The sequence below is a fragment of the Bos indicus x Bos taurus genome, chromosome X (assembly GCF_003369695.1).
Source record: "Bos indicus x Bos taurus breed Angus x Brahman F1 hybrid chromosome X, Bos_hybrid_MaternalHap_v2.0, whole genome shotgun sequence".
Taxonomy (NCBI): domain Eukaryota; kingdom Metazoa; phylum Chordata; class Mammalia; order Artiodactyla; family Bovidae; genus Bos; species Bos indicus x Bos taurus.
Window position 1 is genome coordinate 72,976,794 of NC_040105.1, and position 8,808 is coordinate 72,985,601.

Sequence of the window (8,808 nt, forward strand, 5' to 3'; positions counted from 1 at the left end):
TATGCCAATAGTTTATTTGTTGGATTATATTTTGCTTAGTCTCTTTCATGTATAGTATTCATTGCTGATTCAAATTAAAGGGAAAATAGAATTACTCCCTCAGTCTCCTTTTGTTTTTATGTTCTAGTTTACTTCTAAATTTATTGTAAGTGTCACTCAGCACTTGATTTCTCCTGGATAAGGCCCACACTGGAGATTTTTAGAAAGTAATACATGCTATTTTGCTTCATTAGGCATGTTTTATTCTGTGAAAAACATTATTTGTGTAGCTCTTAAAAACAAACAAATTTTTTGTAAGTTTATGCTAACTTTTGCCCTTTAAAGTAGCATCCTATTGTATTTAATCATCTTAATTTTATATTTAAAATATTTGTGGCAGGACAATTTCTTTAAATATTAATTTGTATATATTTTTTTCAATTCAAGAATTTAACCAAATTTTGTGTTTCTTCCCCTCAGCCAGTGACTGATGGCTATGATTTCAGAACTACACTGGCTAAGTTCTTGGAATTGTAGAACTTGTTTATCAAAGGGAAGTTGTTGCTTAGTCTCTAAGTCTTATTCAACTCTCTTGTGACCTCATGAACTGTAGCCTGCCAGGATCCTCTGTCCATTGGATTTTCCAGACAAGAATATTGGAGTGGGTTGCCATTTCCTTCTATAGGAGATCTTCCTGATCCAGGGATCGAATCCCTGTTTCCTGTATTGCAGGCAGATTCTTTATCATTGAGCCACCTGGGAAGTCCCTTATCAAAGGGAAGAACATGTCCCAAAGAGTAGAAGAGAAAAAGAGAGCCATACTGTAGGAGACTTTGAACTTTTCTCAAGGCAGAGGCAGTGATAAGAAATGGGATAGTGAGACCAGACACTATTTGCACATAGTGTCCCAGAATGAAATGTGGCTCTGGAATGCCAAATTAGGTAGTGGAAATACTGTAAGAGGCATATTTCTGATAATAATTGGAATAGAAGTGCCTCAGAGACAGGTAGCAAACATCAGCACTGGAGAGAAGCACTACTTTATAAGCTCACCAACACAAACACATGCCCACTTCTTTTATCCTGGCCAGCACTTAGTGTCTTAAAATGTATTAATTTTCCATATCTTTAGCTATGAATGAAGAACATCTTTATATATGTTTGATGGCCATTTGTATTTTTGTGTGTGAATATTTGACCGTATCCTTTATTTTTCTATTTGATTTTTCTCTTTCATCTTTTGAACTTTTTATAGTGGTAGGTTTATTCCAAACAAAAGATTTAAGTTTTTTATGTAGTCTTATCACTTTTTCTATATAACTTATTGGCTATATTTTTAAAACTTCACCATGCCAAAATTATAAACATCCATTTATACTTCTGTCTAGAAATTATGTAGTTTCACTTTTTATATTTGAATATTTATTCAGTCCTCTGGACTTTACTTTTTTAAGAGTGATTGGGGATACAGTTTAGTTTTTCCCAAAATATAAGTCAGTTGTGTCAGCATAGAACTTATCATCTATAAGTGAAGAAACTGAGGTCTAGAACAATGAAGCAACTCATCTAAGATTTTTAAGTAAGTTGAGAATAGAAATCAGGTTTCCGACTTCAACTTTGGGCCTATAATTTTTCAAACAAAGTACACTGATTTATTGTCACCTCTTCTGCTTAATTAAGTACTTTCCTGGTTTGACAGTGTTGTGATTTAGTCTAACCTGGTAGAAACTAGATGAAAAACCTTCTTGATTATAAATAATTATTTGCTTGCCACCAGGAGTGTGAATTAGAAAATGATTTATTTCCTTGTATAAGGAAGATCTATACCAGGAACTTCAGGGAGAGAGACCAGCTGTGCTTTAGATTATTTCTTGGCATAAGTTGGAAAGGTAATAATCACTACACTATCATGAGAGGGATTGAGGTGGGAATGAGAGCAGGATGAGAGGGGAAACTTCTTTATATTTTTCTCTTGGGTCAGACCTTCTTGAGTCACTACTTAGAGATTATTAGTAAGATATTTCCTAGTTTTCTCTGCTGCTGCTAAGTCGCTTCAGTTGTGTCCGATTCTGTGCAACCCCAGAGATGGCAGCCCACCAGGCTCCGCCGTCCCTGGGATTCTCCAGGCAAGAACACTGGAGTGAGTTGCCATTTCCTTCTCCAATGCATGAAGTGAAAAGTAAAAGTGAAGTCACTCAGTCATGTCCGACTCTTCGTGACCCCATGAACTGCAGCCTACCAGGTTCCTCGGTCCACGGGATTTTCCAGGCAAGAGTACTGGAGTGGGGTGCCATCACCTTCTCCATAGTTTTCTCTAGATAAAATTAATAATGCCAGCTACTATTTATTGGAAGCTTACTATGTGCCAGGTGTTGTTTAGTCGCTAAGTCATGTCCAACTTTTTTTCAACCCTATGGACTACAGCCCACCAGACTCCTCTGTTCATGGGATTTCCCAGGTGAGAGTACTAGAATGGATTGCCATTTCCTACTCTGGGGCATCTTCCAGATCCAGGGATAGAACCCCCAACTCCTGCATTGGAAGGTGGATTCTTTACCACTGAGCCACCAGGAAGAGTTTGTATATGTGTCAGGTACTATTAGGCTTTATATGAATTATCTCTGGTCCTCAGTTTACACGTGATACAGTTAGCAATTGTTGAATTGCCAGAATTCAAACTCATATAAGCTTGACTCTGGAGCCTGTTCTCTTTTATTTACATTTCAGTTCTTTCAACCTTTATTTTAATCCAGTAGTTCTGCTTTTGAATCTTAATTCAGAAATTCATCATTATAAGAAAACTCAGCATAAAAATTTTTCTAATGTAATTAATTTGATAGAGAATTAATTATGTTTGGTTTCCTGTCTTGCAGTTTTAAATTTCCAGTTCTCTTTGAGACACAGTGCTACCTTAGCCCCAACTGTGAAATAGCTGCTAGACCAATGCTTATAGAATGTAATTATCCTGACCACAGCTCTAATCCACATTCATTCATTCCACAAATATTAACTGAGTACTTCCCAGGGCCTAGCCATTGCATTAGGCACTGAGGGGCACTGAGGATACAAAGATTTTGCTCTGTCCTTAAGGAATTTCCAATCTATTATAGAGATAGGTGTGCCTACAAAAATTACAATATAATCTGAGATGTGATAATGTGCAAAATAAGTCATCAGAGTAAGAAGCAAAGGGAGGTAAAGACAATACAAGAGAGATGGTATTCTAAGTAAAGAATTACTAATAATTCTACATATTTTTAATTATCTTAAACAAGTAATACTTGGTACAATACTGACATGCTAATTATTTATTTTTCATAGCACACTTAAATAAGTATTAGAATACTTGCCAATGTATTCCCCCAAATTTTCTTGTGGACTACCTGTGGTACTGTGTCCACACTTTGAGAAACATTCCTCTATTAGAAGCACTTGAATTGTTGCCAGAGGTCAGTGCAGATGCCTGGGATTTTTATATGATTGGACGATATTCAATGAACATTGAACTATGTATTTTTCAGGCAGTGCTGAATGGGGAGTTTCTTTTTTCTTGCTTGACTAGATAGATGTGAGACTCCGCCTTGAGTATAACCAGGTAAACCCCTACAAAGTAACTTGCTGGAATTGAGGAGGACTATATAAGCGCCCAGTTAAAACAGAAAATATGATCTTTATCAGCTACTATTTTAGGCAAGCAAGGGCAGGTGTGAAATAGTTCAGTTTTCTTGCATACCTTGTGGACTAGTTAAGACTGGCAACATATGATGAACATACATATACCACATAATTTCACTGACATATGAAAAATTAAAATCATAATATTTTAACTTAATTCTGTTTTTTTGTTGTTGCTAACTCACTTCAACGTTTCAATTAAAAATTTAATTGGAGGTTAATTACTTTACAATATTGTATTGGTTTTGCCATAAAAAATATTTAAATTAAAAATTTAAATATAAAAAGAGTTCTGATTTTACTAAACTGAATTTCCATTACAATTGCTTTATTACAATGAGCATGAAAATATCTGCTCATTTTCAATGAGTACCAAAATGGATGAATCTGTTGATGTTGAATCCTTGAATAAATTTATATCTGGTAAACAAAAGTTACACCAAAAAAAAAAAAAAAAAACAATGTTTATGCATATTACAAAACTTTATTTCTTTTTTCTTTTTCTTTTTAAATTAATTAATTATTATTTTTTTAGTTTACAATATTGTATTGGTTTTGCCATACATTGACATGAATCCACCATGGATGTACATGTGTTCCCCATCTTGAACCCCCGTCCCACCTCCCTCCCCATACCATCCCTCTGGGTCATCCCAGTGCACCAGGCCCAAGCACCCTGTATCATGCATCAAACCTGGAATGGCAATTCGTTTCACATATGATATTATACGTTTCAATGCCATTCTCCCAAATCATCCTGCCCTCTCCCTCTCCCACAGAGTCCAAAAGACTGTTCTATACATCTGTGTCTCTTTTGCTGTCTCGCATACAGGGTTACTGTCACCATCTTTCTAAATTCCATGTATATATATATGTGTTAGTATACTGTATTGGGATGGTGGAGCCTGGTGGGCTGCTGTCTATGGGGTCGGACAGAGTCGGACATGACTGAAGCGACTTAGCAGCAGCAGCAGCAGCATACTGTATTGGTGTTTTTCTTTCTGGCTTACTTCACTCTGTATAATAGGCTCCAGTTTCATCCACCCCATTAGAACTGATTCAAATGTATTCTTTTTAATGGCTGAGTAATATTCCATTGTGTATATGTACCACAGATCTCTTATCCATTCGTCTGCTGATGGACATCTAAGTTGCTTCCATGTCCTGGCTATTATAAACAGAGATGAACATTGGGGTACACGTGTCTATTTCAATTCTGGGTGCCTTGGTGTGTATGCCCAGCAGTGGGATTGCTGGGTCATATAGCAGTTCTATTTCCAGCTTTTTAAGGAATCTCCACACTGTTCTCCATAATGGCTATACTAGTTTGCATTCCCACCAACAGTGTAAGAGAATTCCCTTTTCTCCACACCTTCTCCAGCATTTATTGCTTATAAACTTTTGGATCGCAGCCATTCTCACTGGCGTGAAATGGTACCGCATTGTGGTTTTGATTTGCATTTCTCTGATAATGAGTGATGTTGAGCATCTTTCATGTGTTTGTTACCCAACTGCATATCTTCTTTGGAGAAATGTCTGTTTAGTTCTTTGGCCACTTTTTGATTGGGTTGTTTGTTTTTCTGGAATTGAGCTGCAGAAGTTGATTGTATATTTTTGAGATTAATTATTTGTCCATTACTTCGTTTGCTATTATTTTCACCCATTCTGAAGGCTGTCTTTTCACCTTGCTTATAGTTTCCTTTGTTGTGCAGAAGGTTTTAGTTTTAATTAGGTCCCATTTGTTTATTTTTGCTTTTATTTCCAATATTCTGGGAGGTGGGTCATAGAGGATCCTGCTGTGATTTATGTGGGAGAGTGTTTTGCCTATGTTTTCCTCTAGGAGTTTTACAGTTTTTTGTCTTACATTTAGATCTTTAATCTACTTTGAGTTTACTTTTGTGTATGGTGTTTGAAAGTTATCTAGTTTCATTCTTTTACATGTGGTTGACCAGTTTTCTCAGAACCACTTGCTGAAGAGATTGTCTTTTCTCCATTGTATATTCTTGCCTCTTTTGTCAAAGATAAGGTGTCCATAGGTGCATGGATTTATCTTTGGACTTTCTGTTTTGTTCCATTAATCTATATTTCTTTCTTTGTGCCAGTACCATACTGTCTTGATGACTGTGGCTTTGTAGTAGAGACAGGCAGGCAGGCTGATTCCTTCAGTTCCATTCTTCTTTCTCAAGATTGCTTTGGCTATTTGAGATTTTTTGTTTTTCCATGAAAATTGTGAAATTATTTGTTCTAGTTCTCTGAAAAATACTGTGGGTAGCTTGATAGGGATTGCATTGAATCTATAGATTGCTTTGGGTGGTATACTCATTTTCACTATATTGATTCTTCCAATCCATGAACACGGTATATTTCTCCATCTATTTGTGTCCTCTTTGATTTCTTTCATCAGTGTTTTATCATTTTCTATATATAGGTCTTTTGTTTCTTTAGGTAGATATATTCCTAAGTATTTTATTTTTTTTGTTGCAATGGTGAATGGAATTGTTTCCTTAATTTCTCTTTCTGTTTTCTCATTGTTAGTGTATAGGAATGCAAGGGGTTTCTGTATGTTGATTTTATATCCTGCAACTTTACTATATTCCTTGATTAGCTCTAGTAAGTTTCTGGTGGAATCTTTAGGGTTTTTTATGTAGAGGATCACATCATCTTGAAACAGTGAGGGTTTTATTTCTTCTTTTCCAATATGAATTCCTTTTATTTCTTTTTCTGTTCTGACTGCTGTGGCCAAAACTTTGAAAACTATGTTGAATGGTAGTGGTGAGAGTGGGCACCCTTGTCTTGTTCCTGACTTTAGGGGAAATGCTTTCAATTTTTCACCATTGAGGAAAACTTTAATATAAATGTAGCAGCTGACTAAATATTGAACTTTAGCCTTCATGCTATGCTGTATTGCCATTTCTCAATTGTGTCATTGGGCTCTTTGCTTACAATTACTAATTGCAACCAGTTTAGGACTTTCACATTGAGTTTCAACACTATCATTTGGTTTCATATTGAACTTGAATATTTCAATGAGTTTTAGGTTTAACATTTGGCTTCTTTAATATTTTAAGTTTGCTATGGTCAAATTCCAAATTTCATTATTAGATTTACTGTTTTAATTAAGTATCTTTATTGAAATGTAATTCAAATACTATAAAATTCATCCAAAGTAAAGTGTACAAGTCAATGTATTTGTATATTAACAGAGTTGTGAAACTATCAACAGAATCACTTTTAGAATATTTAAATCACCTCCAAAACAGCATTTGTACACATTATCAGACACTCTCCATTCTCCCCTGATCCTCTTCCAAATTGGTCTGCATATTTAATACAATTTTTTAATTCATGTAAAAATTAAAGGGAGTCAGTATAGCTAAAGTAAAGAATAAAGTTGGAAGACTCACAGTTCCTAATTTCTAAACTTATTACAAAGCAACATTAAGACAGTGGCATGCTGTGTGCTGTGCTTAGCCTCTCAGTTGTGTCCAACTCTTTGCGACCCCATGTATCCCACCAGGTTCCTGTGTCCATGGGGATTATCCAGGCAAGAATACTGGAGTGGGCTGTCCTGCCCTCCTCCAGGGGTTCTTTCCAACCCAGGAAATGAACCCAGGTCTCCCATATTGCAGGCAGATTCTTTCCCATCAGAGCCACCAGGGAAGCCCAGAGAGCGGCATAAGGATAAACATATAGATCAATGGAATCAATTTATGAGTGCAGAAAATAACCATTATGTATGTAATTAACTGATTTTTCAACAAGCATGCAAAAAAGATCAATAGGAAAAAAAGTTTTTTTAAACAAATGGCATTAGAAAGAGTGGTTATCCACATGCAAGTGAATTAGACTTCTTCACACCATACACAAAAATTAACTCAAAATGGATCATATACAATGTGAGAGATAAAACAATAGTACTCTTAGAATAAAACATAGGAGTAAGCATTTGTGACCCTGGGTTAGGCAATGGTTTCTTAGATGTGACACACACACACATACACAAACAAACAAATAACAAAGGAAGAACAGATAAATTAGATTCATCAATATTAAAATATTTTGTACTGTGAATGGTATTATTAAGAAAGTGATTAGGCAGCCCACAAAATGAGAGAAAATATTTGCAAATCATATACCTCATAAAAGACTTTTATCCAGATTATAAAAAGAACTTGTAACAGAATCAGTAATAAAAGACAAATAATTTAAAAATGAACTAATGACCTGATATGACTTAACAATTCCACTTCTAGATATATATCAAATAAAAATAAAAACATACATCTACACAAAGTCTTGTATGTGAATATTTACAACAACATTGTACATTATCGCCAGCAAGTAGAGAAAACCCAAATGTCCACTGACTGATACATAAGTAAAATGTACTATATTCATACAATGGAATATTGCTCAGAAATAGAAAATAATGAAGTAATAATACATGCTACAATATGAATAAACCTTGAAAATAGTACAGGCCTACCTCACAGATGCTACAAGTTTAATTTCAGACTATCACAATAAACTGAATATTGCAATAAAAGGAAGTCACATGATTTTTTTTTTGGTTCCCCAGTGCATATAAAAGTTAGGTTTATACTCTAGTCTTAAATGTGCAATAGCATTATGTTTAAAAAAATACATACCATAATTTTAAAATAGTTTATTGCTAAAATATGCTAACCTTTATATAGCCTTCAGTGAATTGTAATCTTTGTGCAATAGTAACATCAAAATTTTATCACAGATCACCATAACAAATACAGTAATAATGAGAAAGTTTGAAATGTTGAGAGAAATACCAAAATGTGATACAGAAACACAAAGTGAGCAAATGCTGTAGAAAATGGTACTGATAGGCTTGCTCAATGCAGAGATGCCACAAGACTTCAATTTGTAAAAAAAAAAAAAAAAAAAAAAAGCAATATCTGTGAAACACAACAAAGTGAAGCTCAATAAACCTCAAAGGTATGCCTGTTTATTAAGCAGAAAAAAATCAGGAAAAAAAAGCTACAGATGGTATGATTCCTTTTATGTGAAATGTCCAGAAAAGCAAATCTATGGAGATAGCGAATGAATATATTGGTGACTCCTGGGTTTGGTAGAGGTGGAGGGAGTTTTGAGGGATGGAGAGTGACCAGTAATGAGTAC